The sequence below is a fragment of the Musca domestica genome, unplaced genomic scaffold (genome assembly GCF_030504385.1).
Source record: "Musca domestica strain aabys unplaced genomic scaffold, Musca_domestica.polishedcontigs.V.1.1 39, whole genome shotgun sequence".
NCBI lineage: Eukaryota > Metazoa > Arthropoda > Insecta > Diptera > Muscidae > Musca > Musca domestica.
The window spans coordinates 8,784,787-8,801,649 of record NW_026712326.1 but is presented as its reverse complement, the minus strand read 5'-3'; the positions used below and the strand labels follow the sequence as shown (position 1 = coordinate 8,801,649).

Below are 16,863 nucleotides of genomic sequence, written 5' to 3'. Positions count from 1 at the left end.
ATTTTTCGCCAACTTAAGATACAAGAAATCTATCCATAGGTAAAGAAATCAAAGGGTATCTCCCAATGATCTGAAACTTGCAATTGCAAAATTATTTGCTTTTTTTTTACATGATAAATTATCATTTTTCAATCTAAGTCTTCACTCCCTTCTAATACACATCAATATGTGACCGGGTGTTCAATAATGTGGGAAGTTAGTTTTGTGTTTTTTCGGTTTCGGGGTATTACTAAAAATACTTTCGTTTTCGTTTAGCTTTGCATGATGCATTTTGGACACGTAACGGGGACATAATATATCAAACACACACACATTCATACACACATATTTTCTATGTCCTCTCCAAACATATTCCATAACCCAAGCTCACACACACACACACACTCACTCACTCATCAAACTTCCAAGAGTCACCAAGGCCTCCAAATGTCTCGCATTGAAACACATTTTTAGCTAAAACTCAAACGCAACAACAAAAAACGAAGAGGGAAAAATTGCGAATGGTACGAAAGAAGAAAGTCAAGGAGGAAAAACATGCTTTGTACAAAAATGGCATTACACGGTTATATAAATATAAACAGCCTTGCGAAATATGAATTTATGGTGTTAATAAAAACCCCAAAAAAAAGAAGGAAAGAAACCAGAACTGAGGGGAACAACCAGAACCAAGAGGAATTTTTAACGTCACCATCACTACCACCGCAAAGAAGAAGGAGAAAAAAAACTGGTAAATGAGTAAAAAAATATTTCGATTTTTTTTCCATTCTGTGCATAAATTATTTGAAATTTATACATAGAGACTCAATTTTTTATAAATATATAGAGAAAAAAACCCACTCGACATGAACAGGACCTGTTCAAATATTCTTTACAAAAAAGCAAAATAGGTAGACAGAACGCCCACTACTTGGATATTCATCTGAATTTGTTTAACGCACAAGCCTGTGCACGCACTCGCCACCAGCATAATGCGGCACCACTTATCGTCTGGGTGGCAAAGCAGAAAACTACATCAACGACGTCAGTAAGTGGCATATATTTTTATTTCGCTCCATGTCATATCACATTCAAAAAAACAAAAAACAAGGACTTTGAATTTTAAGTAGAAAACTTAAAATTTGTTTTCTTAATGTCAGTATTTTAAAGTTGGCCACCACAGATGGTAATTTACATTTGATTAGGCTGGGTCACAGTTGGTTTGTTATCATCTTTTATGGGCCGCCTAAGCCTTCTTTATCAATTTATCAGCTTAAATCTTAAGTTTTATTAAATTAAATGTGTATTAAATTAACATAAACCAGTAGAGTGTATGAGTATTGACAAAAGTCATACGACACCAAGGACCCTATATTATTTTTCGACAAATTTGTTTATATGCTACGCCCGGTGTCCCAGCATTTTATGAATCGAAAGATAACAAGTAAAAAATCAGCTAAGTACGGCGGGCCGGACTTTTAATGCCCTCCCCTGTTGGACGGAACTTGAAATTTTTCAAAAAATCCCGAAAAATGCCGTTTAAATGATGATCCTTATACGGAGGCTATACGACGTGGACCTTCATAAATAATAGGCTGTAGAACCCATTAAGATCTTCAAATACAATTTGAAATTTGAAACAATTCGGGTGAATGATGTCGCTAAAATCATTAAAATACCGAATAAAGGAAGGTACCGTTATATGGGGGCTATACGAAGACGTAGCCCTACATACATTTTTAGGCATAGGCTGTAGTACCCATTACGAACTTTGAAATTTGAAACAATTTTGGGGAATAATGTCCCTAAAATCCTCAACCTACTGAATATCGGTTGGTACCGTTATATGGGGGCTATACGAAAACGGGGACCCACATGGTCCATGTTCGAACTTATCCTGCCTATTGGCAAAATACATACAGACAGACATCGGCTACTCGTATAAGAATTTTACGCTTATCCAGAATATATATACTTTGTATAGTCTTTCATGAATATTTCGAGGAGTTACAAACGGAATGACAATGTTAATATACCCTCCATAGAGTGGTGGAGGGTATAAAAACTCGCTGCTTTCCAAGATACAAAGACAAGATTTTTTATATATTAGAAAATGGTTACAACGCTTTGCGAAAGTACCGAACAAGAAAGGGGGGCTAATAGGGTATCCTTGTTGATATCTTATAACACACATATTAAGTTCAAATTTCCCTGCCAACTACTTATCTCCTCCTTTTTAACTTGGAGTTGATTAAAAATTCTGAGCTTCTTCAGCGCAGCAAATACGAGGTGCTAGAACAACAATAAATGGAATGGCAGACAATTATAGAACTGCCAAAGAGGATGTCACTTTATAATGACGACGGATATATGTTTTTGAAATGCAATACCAGTCCGAAAGGAGTATACGATTTGATCGAAACTTGGTGCAATATTATTATCAAACTTGGATCGAGTTCGGTGATGGACAACATCGGTCCAAACCTTCTGGTACCTCCACCACAAATAGTCAAAATGTGGAAAAAAAGGTCAAAATTTTGAATATTCATGAAGCTCATAAAACGCGAAATTAACATCCGATTCCATTCAGACTTGATACATCTGAATATTTCCAACAACACAAGATCTGTTATAAAGATGGTAGAGATCCGACCATTTATTCCGGACAATCTCGTCAATTTGAATAATCATAACAGAAGTCAAAATATATTTAAATAATCGAACATCGGAATCAGAACCAGTCGGTTTGATTCTTTTTAACTTGTTTTTAGTATTTACGTATTTATTTTTTTGCGAAAAATTAGAACATTTATGGTGGAGTGACCAAAAAGAGTAGGCAATTTAATACCCTCCACTATTTTAACAGTAACTCTTTTAAAAATATGGTTACAAATGCCGAGGTCCAACATTCGAGTTATATATTTATACCCTACAACACTATGTGTTGGGGGTATTATAAGTTTGATTGGGCCAAAAATTATGTAACACCACGAAATATTGATTTCCCACATAGGAAAGAATATATGGATCTTCCTATCTCGCCGAGCTGAGTCGATCTAGCTATGTATGTCCGTCCGTCCGTCTGTCCATGTTAATTTGTAATCACTCTACAGGTCGCAATTATGGCCCGATCTTCACGAAATTTAGAATGGAGGTGGGGCTAGGGTCAGAATAGAGCCATATTTCTTTTGGAGATGATCGCCAAATGTTTAGGGGTTGAAATGGACCAAATACAGAAAAAATGTCGGATTTTGCAGTAGCTATACAGGTCGCAATTATAGACCAATCAACGCGGAATTTCGCATGTAGCTAGAGTTTAGGGCGGGGAAGAAGCCTACCAATTTGGGTGGTCATCGGATAATATTTAGCGGGTAAAATAGACCATATCTTTTTTGTTGAAAAAATTCACAATTTTTCATTAAACCGCGAATATTTTAAATCCCGGTGAAATCACAAAGCCATGACAAGGTTACTTCTGATCTTTACATTGATGTTAACATCCAAAAAATCTAATATATAGCAAATATATGCGATATATATGTCTATTAAAGAAAATATGCTTGAAAGATCTCATATATGTCGAGAACGGCTGAACTGATTTCGACAGTTCTCATTAATTCAGAATGGCCTCTTGGCAGGAAAGAAAAAACGTCTAAAAAACGCATACAAACATCTCTCTAAAGATGAAAATATTGATTTTGTAACATTTTCTCATATTTTTTCCATTTTGTCATATTTTTGGCATATTTTCATTTTGAATTAAACATTTGGTAATATTTCTACAGCTAACAAAACTAGGTAGTTAGGATATCAGGATATCATATACAGATCGCATTTATGGCCCGATTCTTACGAAATTTTGGATGGGGATAAGATGAGGGTCAGAATAGAAGCCTACTCTTTTCGGAGATGATCGCCATATATTTAGGGGTTGAAATGGACCAAAAAACTGCAAAATTGGCAGGAGGTCGTAATTATCGCCCGATCCTCACGCACATTTGAATGGGGGTTACCGGACATTGCAAAAGCCAAGCAGTTTTGAATGGCCATCCAAAAATATTCAATGTGTGAAGGAGTTTGCCAACTTTTGTAGACAAAATACGAAAATGTCCATTCCAGTGACTTTTTGGAGAATTCACAAACACAGGAAAGACGCACTTCTGACTATTTCGTTAACGCTGATTTCATTGAAGAATATAGTCAAATGTCTCATATATATGCGTTTCAGTCAGAAATCAATAATAAATGTTAATCTTTTGCCACTTCTGAGATATTATAGGTCTTTGGGAAATATTTGTTCCAGATCTAGGAAGACCATTTAAGTGCAACATCTACCAATAAATTGGAAATGAGCAAATTAGTTTAAGTTGCTATTATTCGAAAATTAGAGAACGAAACCTAATGGTTATCTTTTATTATTTCTCACAATATCTTGTGGAATTCTCTCGAGTATCTCGCCTATATAAACTGTATCGTTTATTATAGTGTTGTAGGGTATTTAACGGTCGGCCCCGCTCGACTGTAGCCTTTGCTTACTTGTTTAAGTATTTGTTTGGTAGTATTGTATTAAGTATTGTTTATAACTAATTGAAAATGTGGTATAGATTATTCTTTTTCACATTTGAAACCCCTTTTAGATGTATTTCAAATTGTTATGCTTTAAAATTGTTCGATAAAAACTTCAAAAGTGGCTGAATTTTTAATTACTTTGATCAGAAATTATATAAGAATTTTAGTAAATTTCTAGTTTCATTTGTGAGAATTGATATAAAAACCAATAATATTGCTAACTGTATATATTCCGGTAGATTTTTATTAGAAATATTTCAATTTATTTACAAACTTCCTTAAGCCTTGCAAGTGAGATTTTTCTATACAATTTTGAGAGCATTTGTGATGCCTACTCTTTCTTCTCCTTGGATCTATTTTCTAAGATTTTTTTATTTTTATTATTATTTTTTTATTTTTTGTTTATTCGGAATGGTTATTCCTGATTGGATTAAACATATACCCTCCATAGTTTGGGGGAGGGTGTAAACATTTGGATTTTGTTTAACCTAGGTCGGTTGATTTTTTTAGTGATTTGTTCTACCGAACCAGATCATTTGTGAACTACACAACACTATATCAACTTTGTTCGGAAATCTCTATACACCAATTTTTGACTCAACATATTCTCCCGAGGTGAAAAAGTACTGAACACAATTGCACTTTAATATAACGTATGAACAGTAATGTTATTTACCAATAATCATACGACACAGATGAAACGAAAGACCGAACATATAAAATTAAATGAGGCTGTTTATTTCTGATATTTTACAAAGGCAATCCCCAAAATAGGCAATTTTGTATGCCAATAAATAAAACCTTCGCAACTCTTTCTTATTGATAACGAAATACGAAATATAATCCTGTTCCAATTGTTTCTCGATCTATGCCACAAAAATATTATGTTCAGCCCATACCAATTTTAAATCAACTGCAAGTCACATTACGCTTGAAACTTCGTGACTATTCAAATGAACAATAAGTTGAATAATTTAATCTTTTAAGATATTTTCAACTATGAGGGTATTTTTTCGTATTATTAATTAATTTGCAGAAATCAATTGTTTTGAAAATGTTTTTCTCTCCCAGCCGTCGATAAAATAGCAGCGAATATATTCATACATTTTTAAATATTTATAACGTATTATATTTCGTTTTTTGTACTCTACTAGGAAGTACTCCACTCCCATTCAAATTAAAATATTAAATATGCCCTATTACTGCATTTATTCCCCCCTTCCCCTCAAAAAAAGTATGTGCAGTAATTTATCTGCATTTCTAAAATTCACAGGAATTCATCAGCTGCCATGGAATTTACATTCACCCAAAAAAATGCATGAAAAGTAAACAACAGTAAAAGAAAACCCCATTCTGCATTATTTGTACTTTTTATGCAAACAAACAAAACCATCATTGGGCCAGCAATAAAAGGACCACAACTAATTTACCAAAACGGCAACCAATTTGGCCTACTAATGCGTGACGGTCTGTTCTGTTTTGGCAAGGCAGCAAAAACGAAATGTAGGACTCAGGTTATTTTGTAGCCATTAGCAAGGTTCAAAAACCTTATGGACGGCTTGTCTATGGGCAGGTTATTTTTGTGTTGTCACCTCTCCCTTCCTTTCACTCCCTCTCTCACTCTCTGGGTTTTGTGTTCTCTTTGTGTCTATCGTTTTTTCCTGGCTAAAAACAATGCTGTAATGTAATGCAAACCCAGTTTTTTTGTATTCTCCAAAGGAGGGGAGAGACCTCTGGCATTTAATTACAAGAAATTGTTATACTCTGATCGCTCCTGCACCCCTTTTGACCCCCATTAGAAACACTGTTACTATCAGCAGCACTTTCCACGTTTGACATTTCCACTTAGCTTAATAGTCGCGTGTCTAAAATTTATGTATGAAATTTGTGTTGTTGTTGTTATTTATGCAATAACAATATCATTGATAAGCTATTGAACCAATCATTACGCACTCTGTCGTTTGCGATGTAGGCCAAATAGTTTGATTATGTTTTTCCTTTTAATTTTCATCATCCGTTTTGCTTTTGTCGTGTCGTTGTTTCACATACGTCGTGAAGAAGTTATTGCAAGGGCCAAAATGAAATGTATGACACGCACATAGGACCAACATTTAACCCCCCATTTAATGGCCACAAAACACACAACGGCATTAACGCACTCACATTACGGAGAGAACAAGAGCATTGAGTATGAGAGAGGGATAAAGTGATACAGAGAATGAAACGACAGTTATCTCTCATGCCCCAACCAAAAAATGAAAGAAAGAAACAAAACACATAACGTCACTGAGAATTGGGGTAACTGATACAAAAACCATTGCATATCTCAGGGGGAGGAAGTCAAAGTGACATAGTGGGATTGTGTTTGCATGTATGTGAGTTTTCTTTAACAAAAATGCATGAATTGGTTCGAAACAAGTGGAATATGTTCTCTTTGTTTTATTTGCTACTGGCAAAGAGCACATGTATGTTTTTGCAATTTAGGGTTACCATAACAATGGTTGTTATTTTGGGGATTTAAATAATTTTATAACGCGTCCAAAATATATTGTATTGGCTGAATCTGGGGAGCTTCACAACTCTTACTAAGATTATCTAGTTTTGAATTTTATAAATTAAATGAAATCATTATGTTTGTATCTTTCCGAAATACTAATTTTAGACCCAATAAAGGATATATTCTTAATTATGACATAATATTAGTATTTCTGTTGAAATCAAATAATACAATCTAATCTGCCGCAATTTTGGGTATTAAGAAACATACTTACATACTTGCAAATGTCTTATGGATTTGGAAACACATTTCATATAACGGTGAAAATACTATTTTGGATTCTTGCTGATAGTATAGGTCATTGTTATGTTTCGTATCTCATATACAGTCCCGCCTGATGTGTGAATTTTTGACGGCCCTGGCCGCACAGTTCAATAAAACTTAATGCAATGGGGCATAAAGGATTCGCAATTGCTAAAATATTTGCATCCAAACAATAGGTATAATATCAGATTTTGAGACTTTCGTCCCAATGTTCGGTATTATCTCGAATTGTCAAAACGGATGGGGACATTTTAGAACTTCAGGATGTGAAAATATGTATATAAACGAAGTCCTATCGTTTGACGGTACGGACTGGATATACGTCACACATAAATCGCTACAGGATTTGAATAAATATAAATATTAAAGAAAGGCTTTGCATTTGATTTGACGATAATCTGAAAATTCATACCCAACTCGCCGCTTTCAATTTCTTCGAAACTGATTTCTCTTCCTTGTCTTTGCTTGCAGTTCGGTTTTTTTTTACTTTTTGTAATACGAATAAATTAAAATAATAAATGTTTTGATGTCAATACTATATGCTGAAATTTTAATATTAGGGTTCTGAGTTTTTTCCTTTTTTTATTAAAATTTTGTAACTTTTGAAAAAGCGTTAATACTTTGTTGAACAAGCTACAGAATTCCTGTAATTTTCATTTAATTAAAATCGGTCCGGGGTCTGCTGAGAAAATTGGTGCGATTTTATATTAGGTAAGTTTTCTGGCGGCATTTCTTTGTAGGAAGGAAAGGTAGAGGCAATGGAAATGGGGAAAATCGTACTGGCAAACTTTTTTGGCAAAATATTTGTGTTTTTATTTTTATACAAAAGTATAATTACAAATGACAGAAAAGGCAATGATGAAAAAGAAAATTGTTGAATTGCCTTATATATAAGCAAGAGACAAGTAGAAAAGAGAACGAAAAAAGTAAAGTTGACTTTTCTAAATCCGGTCTTGAGACCGACAATTTTGATCAAATAAATTATTAGATTTCTATAAAATATAGTATTTAATTATTTTTATAAAAACAATCACTTGGCGATAGATAAACTATTTTAACAGCCTGTTTTTGAAATAGTATTTTTCCTTTCGTTTAGAATTTCGGCGAAAGAAAGAATATTTTGGGGGATTTTCTTTGAGTGGCAAACACAATAAAGCTTTTCCCCCTGAATTTTGGGTTTTTGTAACAAAAAAATACAAACGAAAATGTCAGAAAAAACCAAAGAATGAGGCCCATAGTTTTGGACAGAAATTGGCTGTTTGTTACAGAATTTCGCCAAAATTGTATGTGTATGACGTGGAATCTATTTATGAACTATTTTTACATATCAACTGTTTGTTAGCCGATCTTGCAGGACCATATTCTTTAAAAGTTTTTTGAGATTTTTCAATTTTTTTATTTTACAATTTTGTGATAAATTTTGAATTTATTGGGGTTGCCATAATCAGCATAACTCCTAATGAAATTGAATAAAAAAAATTAACAAAATAATGGTTATGGAAACCCTCACATATCAAAGCTTTTCGGAAATGGGCGAGAGTTTTTAAAGTTTTTATAAAAACCCAAAAGAATACGTTTAAATACGAAGGATATATATGGGAGCCATATCCAAATCTAGAGCGATCTCGATAAAATTTGACAATGGTATTTATGAGCTGTATTTGATATATTTCCCTGAACATCGTTGTTACGGACTGCATATTACATCTGTGGTGGGCAAAAAAAAACAAATCGAATGAACAATATATATGAAAGCTATTTCCACCAAATTCGACATACTTCTTTCTAGGTTCAATTTGGCCGAATGTGGCAAAGTTCATCCTATTTGCACAATAAAAAGTAAATCTTAAGAAGATATATTTACATTTTTGCCGATTATCATAAATTTCCATAGAGCTCGTCTTTGGGCCAAACAAAAGATTTGTTCAAAATTTCATTTCGATAGGGCTATAAACTTGACACGTCTCCTGAAAAATCAAAGTTAGATTTGATTGTGAATGTAGAATAAAGAATATCTAATTCATACAGACAATAAGGAGTTACTGTGATTCCGTGCAGAGAATAACTAGGAGACTCTGGAAAAAACTAACCATTCTGAGCTTAAAATATACATGAATGTCATTTGGATCGGGATAGATTAATTTTTTTTCACTAATGTTTTAGAATGTCGTTCAAAAATTGCGACGGTTCCGAATTTACAATTTTCTTAAAACTAAATTACCTCGACTACGAGATCGATGGCTGAGCGTATCGGAGAAATGCTAAGGGTGGAAATACATAAAGGTCATATTTGGCTGACTTAAGTCATCGGCTGGCTTCTTCGGAAAGGAACAAAGGAGCCTAGGATCAAAATCGAACTATGTCAACCTAAAACTCCTTTGTTCCTCTACGAAGAAGCCAGCCGATGACTTAAGCCAGCCAAATAAGCGCTTCATGTATTCCCAGCTTAATTGTCCATAAGAATAGATTTTTCTTATCTATATCATAAAGTTGACCTATATTGACAATTTAGATAAGTAAATCAAAATCGAATTTAAACACATAGGAAGAGCGAGATTCCCACTTGCTTTTAAGTTTTTTCAACCAAATTCCCTTCCATTTTTGAGAATATTCTTTCAATGAGGAAATTTTTACAAAATGTCATACAGTTAACTTTTAAATGATTTATATGTTAGAGTGCAAACTCAGCAACTAACCGAAATTTCCATTTTTTTATAAATATATTTTTTTAATTATATATGCTGAACTTCGGAATATTCAGAATTAGGAAGCACAGACTTATTATTTCTACTTTAATAATTTCTTTATAAGCAATTTCTACTGCATCAACTCGCTATAACAATATCGTTTATATCGACATATCTATTATAGCGACAAAGTTCAAAGTCCTGAATTTATCTCTTATGGACAACGGAAACATAATAGTTGGATACGATTATCAACAAAAATTGAACCAATTATTACAAAATGTTATTCGCTAACCCAAAATCCAGTGAGAGCAAGCGAGAAGTGCCCTTATAACAGTTTCGTTACTGAGACTGATGAATTCTTACTAGGAAAAATTTCTCACTAAGAATCATGGTAGAAGGTAAGGTAGATGCATTAACGCTTGGGAACAATGATATGTCAAAATTTTTTAAATGTATTTTCAAAAATAAGTAGATTTTTAATTTTCGGAGGTTGTTATAATATGCATTTTTTTCAACAATTTTTAGAAATTTTAATAATTTTTCATTCAATATTTTCAATTCGAAAATCGGTTTGACAGTTCATTGTCCCAGCAGCTGTGTTCTTCTACCATGCTAAGAATTATCCAGTATCATCAGGTGGTTGAAAATCAATTATTTATTTAAACATTTAAATTATTTTTTTAAATAATAAGCACTCGTATTGTATTATTATTGTATTATTAATAACTAATTGGTTTGATTCGATATTGCCATCAATTTAAAAGTTCAACGCATTCATTTTTTTGATATATTTGAACATTGATACATTTGAACGATGACATAAACCATTTAAAAAGGCTTAATTATATATGATCCCTTATGATCGATCATAAAGCGTAGACAAATTAAATTATAGACTCTCACCTTTTATCTTCGAAAAATCGGTTCAGCAGATGTCGTTTCAAGGGTATGAGTGAGAATATTGAAGTCACCCATTGCTATGAACAATTATTTGATTTGGGAAATTGTTCCATAATAAAAGATAGATGTAAATTACGTGATGACATCAAAAAACGGTAATAATCAATTGAAATTCTTAAAAAAAAAATATGAAAAGTGTTTTCGAAGTCGAGTAGCCGTTGTCTATACACCTAAGTCTGTTTTTACACGGTAGATTGGTTCCAGAAGAAGCCGTGTAAAAAAGACATTGATCTTATACAAAAATGGGTGATTTGTTCCTAATCTCTAAAACCTATTAAAATTAGTGAAAAACAAGAATTTTTATTTTTTTCTTTACCAAACACGTCTTATTGCATTAACAGTTCACAAAATATTAACACGTTTCAATTGCTCTGACCAGTAAATTTTATTGTATGCACATAGTGCTATTCACATTTGCTTTGACCAGTAAAAATTGTTTGTAAAGGGGAATTCACAGCTAGTGTTCGCAAACTATCGATGGTTTCAGACTTTTTTCTTTCATAAATACTTTTTTGTGATATGAACATACTTCGCAAAAATTAAATTTGACAAAAAAATTTAAGTACATAAAATTTCAAATCGTGCTAAATGGAATAAAATCGTGTAAATAAATTAAAAATATTCAATTTTCAAACCGTGTTATATCAAAACCGTGTACAAAAAGACCGTGTAAAAACAGACTTAGGTGTATTTTCATTTGTCGTATATAAATACATGGTAGAAGAATACAAGGTAGTCGCATCGACGCAGTTGCTAAGACAATGAACCAATTTTAAAATTTCTGTCTTATCAATGTTCTTAAGCGTTGATGCATCTACCTGTATTCTTCTACCATGAGTCAATATCTATATGGAGGGCTCACTGCTATACCGAACCAAGTCACGAAAAATAAAAAATGCCGAAATTAGTGCCAATGTCCCCGTATATGGAAACTCTGTTTACTCTGTAAAGCACAATGTCAATAAGTATTTCGTTCAAAAGATAACGGTAAAAAACCTAAGTCAACGACTGTCATTTTCGACTTTTTCAAAGCAAAAATTAACCAAGTCAGTGTGTTTCACTTAGAAGCAGTACTATTAGTGAGCACGTGTTTATTGTCGTTCAGTTTTCAGCGGTTAAAAAAATCAGTGTTTTCTATAAATGATAAAGTCATTTCATATAAACATATCTATCTCTGCATTTTGTGTAATTTACTCTGTCAAATTTCCCTGCCTAGAAAGAAGGTTCCCATCTCTGATTTGTATGTACGATGGATTTATAAATATAGATGTTGTCAAATGCATAACTTTAAATTTTCAAAAAACTAAAATCCATTAAAAATTCTGTTAAAATCTTAAAAATACCGAATGTAGCCGTATATTAGGGTCTATAGGAAGAAGTGGACCTGCACAGGCAATTTTCTGTCATGGGCTGTAGTATTCATTACGAACTTCAAATACTAAATATGAAATAGTTCCGGAAAATAATGTCGCTAAAATCATCAAAATACTGCATATCGGGAGGTACCGTTATATGGGGGCTATACGAAGACGTGGACCTACATGGGCCATATTTAATACCAAAACTCCTGCATACATAAAATACATTGGAGACATTTTTATCAATTTACTTAATTTTGTTCGGAGCTAGAATGATTTCCACAGACTGATAGACGGACGGACACCTAAAAATCACAATGATTGTCAACTACAATAGAAGCACCCGCAGCTGCCAGCCGCCAAACTAAGACATGACTTAAAATAAAACTCCGAAATTAGTGGAGAATTAATCGCTAAAGTCAACTATATTTAATCATACGAACACTTTATTTTATTTGTTTTTTTTTTTTTTTTTTTTTTTTTTTTTTTGACTTGGTTCGGTTTAGCTGTGAAACCTTGAAATTTTATTCAGAGTAATAATGAACCAAAGTAAATTTTTTTTATTTTTTTATAGTAATATATTTAAATTATTTTTATTTTGAATTAATATCGTTAGTTAATTTTGAATATAGACTTTCACATTTTCTTTTGGTAGACTAAAATATTCCTTCCAGAAATTAATGGCAATGCATTCACTTTACCTCTAAATATCTTCGAATTATGTTTTTATGACTTAGTTCGGTATAGCTGTGAGCCCTTCATATAACAGTATATTTACATTAGAACTGTTTGCCGGGTTAATAGCTTTTGTAAGGATTTATTTGATGCTTATGAAATGGAATTGACAATTTAATCCCACCCAATCTACTAAATCCAGTATGCTGCAAAAATACAGAAGTTTTCTTCTGTCACAGTAATGTAGCTATTACTGTAGTTACTCGCCTTTCAATAGAAGAAAAATTATGGTAACGAACTCTGTCATAACCGGAATGCAACAAATATGACTTTACAAATAATATAATTCCTAAGGATATTTCTCGGGGATGAAGATTCCACTCGTAATAACAAAAAGTGGTAATACTGACGAAAAGTCCTCAATATTTCATTGTCACAAAGAGTTTTCTTTCTCTCTTTTTCTACATAAATACACTCTCTCTAAGATATTTCTCACAAAAGAGAACAACAGTGCGTAAATGGAGCATAATAGATTTTAAAACAATTAGAAATCACACAGCAAACATATCCTTATTTAATTATTACTTACAGTTCCCTCGATTGTCGGAGAGAGCGTGCTGCGTGTTTGTTGGTTATGTTTCTTCCTTTTGTTGTTTTCTTATTGTTGTTGTTTTGGTTTGCTTAACTTGTGGGGTTGTTATTATTGTTTTCTATTTTTTCGAACTGTTGACAATTCGTGTTGTTTTTTTGTTCATTTGACGTTGGATGACAGTAGTTTAGTTATGCGCGGTGGTGTTGAATAATGACAAAAAAATGTCAACGACATTTGTGAACGCAAAAACACAGGCAAGCACACGACTACGCGAGCGAACGAACGGACAAGTGAGCACACGAAGAAATGCAACACTGTCTTAGGTTGTTTTCAATAACAGTAGCAGCCGTCGTCGTAACACTAGACGAGTATGCGTGTCCAATACAAACGACAGACGACAATCGAGCATGTTGACATGTTGTGGTTGTTGTTCTTGTTGACTCTCTTCTCGTTGCTGCTGCTGTCAATGGATGGTGATGAGCAAGACCATGTGTGGCAAAGAGTTTGCATATATTTTTCCAAGTTTCGGTGTGTATGGGAAAGAGAATGATTTTCTCGCTGGTGTCTGTGAATGTGTGTGTGAGAGAAAGTGGGAGACGGAATGGTGCATTTGTGAGAGTGTGTGTATTGGTGTTCCGTTTCTTTTATTTTTTGGTTTCGTTTGGAGAAGAGATTGTGTGGAAATGTTGGTGTAATACTTTTTTCCTTTTAGAGAAGGAATTTGTTCTTCTCTGCTTTGCTTCTTCTTCTTCTTCTTAGTTTTTACACTTTTATCGATATGCTTTTCAAAATACAACTAAATGAATTTTTTCAGCTTATGTTTTACGACATTTTTAAATTTTTGACAAATTACTCCTTTCTCTTGAGACACACAGGCGAGATTTTGTCGAACTTAATTATTTTGCTTTACACTAGATATTTTTATTTTAATTTTAATGAATATGCTGCTGCTTCCTCTTCTTTTTGTTGTATTCTTTTTTATAGGTTACATTTAATACTATAAATGCAATTATTTTTTGTATTTCTTAGCTTTGTTTTGGACTACTAACTACTGGATATTGGAGGTTTGCTTTAAATTTGTTTGGATATATTTTTGTTGTTGCTGCTTCTTTTGTTTTATTAATTTATCTACAGAACAATATACACACCCGCAAAGAGTGAGAGTGGAGACTGTGGAATATTATTTCACATTCACTGGACACTTATAAATTGTTTAGCAAACTTTTGAGTTCTGCTTGGAGCTTTTCTCAAGATTTCATTCTGGAATTTGCAGATTTTCACACACCATTCCTTTTTTTGTAATCAATGGAATTCGTTCATTCTGCTGTCTCCCAACGAAAATCAGTATACCAAGCGCCTTCAAAATCCGTACTACAATAAATGTTCTGCTGCTCCGCCTCGTTTCCGTTCCATACTTGAATCATTTACCAGCAGCTACTGTGGCATATACACACACGCGTATTTTATTGGGAACCCAACCAACCGACAAACGAACGAACGAACGTACGAAAAAAAATCCATCCAAGCAAGTGTGCCAATATTCCTGTTATGGTGGGGCCATAAACCTCAATTGTGACGAGGAACGAAGAAAAAAAAACTATTAACTAACTAGACACCACTCATTTATGGAGCTTTTTGTGAATTTTGCACTTTTTCTTCTTAAAATCTTCTGTGTGTAGACTAAATTTCCTTTAAATATTTTACGGTTTTTTTCTCGTTTCTACTTTTTTCACACTTGTATATCACTTTTTTTCTAAACTTGTAAACTTTCTTTTTGTTTCATCTACGACTTCACTAAATATACAAATGAATTATTTTACACAATAATTTTCACTTTTTCTCAATTGGTCACATTTGCTTCTATGTGTGTTTTTCCTTTTTTCCAATTAGAAAAAAATTCTTTTAGTTGAATGCGAAAAAACCCCAAAAGTGGGTCATCTTCGGTCGTTCGGTTCGGTCTACTTGTATTTTTCATCTACACTAGCCAGCACACACAGCAATCGATTTTTGCTGTATATGCCTTACATTTTGGTAGCAAGCAGCGTTCTCTCGCTCTGTCTCTCTAAAATACACACGGTGGGCCACTGTTAATGTAACTGTTATTGATAACGGTACAATGGGACATGGAAAAGAGAGCGGCGTTGTTACTCTTAAATGTGTCAATGGAACAGTTCCGTTGGGTATTTCACATCCGTTTTGTTTCACACATGTGAAAAGTGTTGCCTACCTTAAGGCGTTAAATTGTAAAGTAATTATATGTCAATTTGTGCTAGTGGCAAACAGTGGGGGCAACAATAATTGTTTTAGTACACAATTTGAAAAAACGTATACGTCTAGTAAGTCCTCGTAAAGGAGGTTTACCCGACACAAAGCTCTCATGTAAACATACTATTATATTGCAATACAATATATTAATAAAGACCCTTGGTCGAAATTCTTAAATGGTGGTTATTTTGCACAATTTTTGAGAGTACATAAGATCTATAGTTGAAATACTTTTTGAAGGACTAAACATTAATTAATAGAAAGGAATAATTTGGCAAAAATTGAGGACCACCAGACCTGTAATCTTTGATTTATTTAGACTATTTTCTTGGCTGATATTAATTAATAACATCTAACTGCATCAATACAGAGGAGTTAGGTGATTAACTGACTAATTCTTGGTGCGGAGGGCAAAAGAGACAGAAATTCTTGAAATTCGTACTTTAAGAGCACAAAAGTGCTAAAAGTTGTAGCATTTTGAACTTTTTAGTAAACTTCCATGCAGGCGACGGAAATAAGTAGGTTTCATGGGTATTGGTACTTTAATGTTGCAAAAAGTAATAAATGGAAAAACCCAATTCCTAGCTAGAGAACCTAGGCGAAATAACGATTTTAGACCCTATGTCTCTTTGAAACAAATCCGTTTCAGGACATTCTGCCTGATGCGCACGATAACTTTTGAAGAGAGTATCCGATTTGGTCCAAACTAGATACATCTTAGTATTATTATCAAACTTAGATCGAGTTCAGAAATGGGCAACATCGGTCCACTCCTTCTGGTACCTCCCCAAAAAAAGGTTGAAATTTTCAAAAAAAAATACTGCACAGAGAGAGAAAATATAATCCGAGGTTGCTCCAACTTTGCAAATCCCAATATTTGCATCAGTGCTAGATCGGGTGGGAAAATGGACAATGTCTGTCCACTCCATCAAGTACCTCCCACACAAAGGGTCGAAA

The 16,863-nt window shown here is 33.4% G+C and overlaps 1 protein-coding gene across 1 annotated transcript in view; it reads right to left on the bottom strand.

Annotated features, from left to right (window-relative positions):
- The window catches only part of LOC101895731 (uncharacterized), a 134,832-nt gene extending 119,247 nt beyond the window's left edge, over nt 1-15,585 (bottom strand). Inside the window, 1 exon segment of the mRNA XM_059126464.1 lies at nt 13,639-15,585. The gene's annotated coding sequence lies outside the window, so the exon portion shown is untranslated.
- Between the last annotated feature and the right edge of the window lie 1,278 nt (nt 15,586-16,863).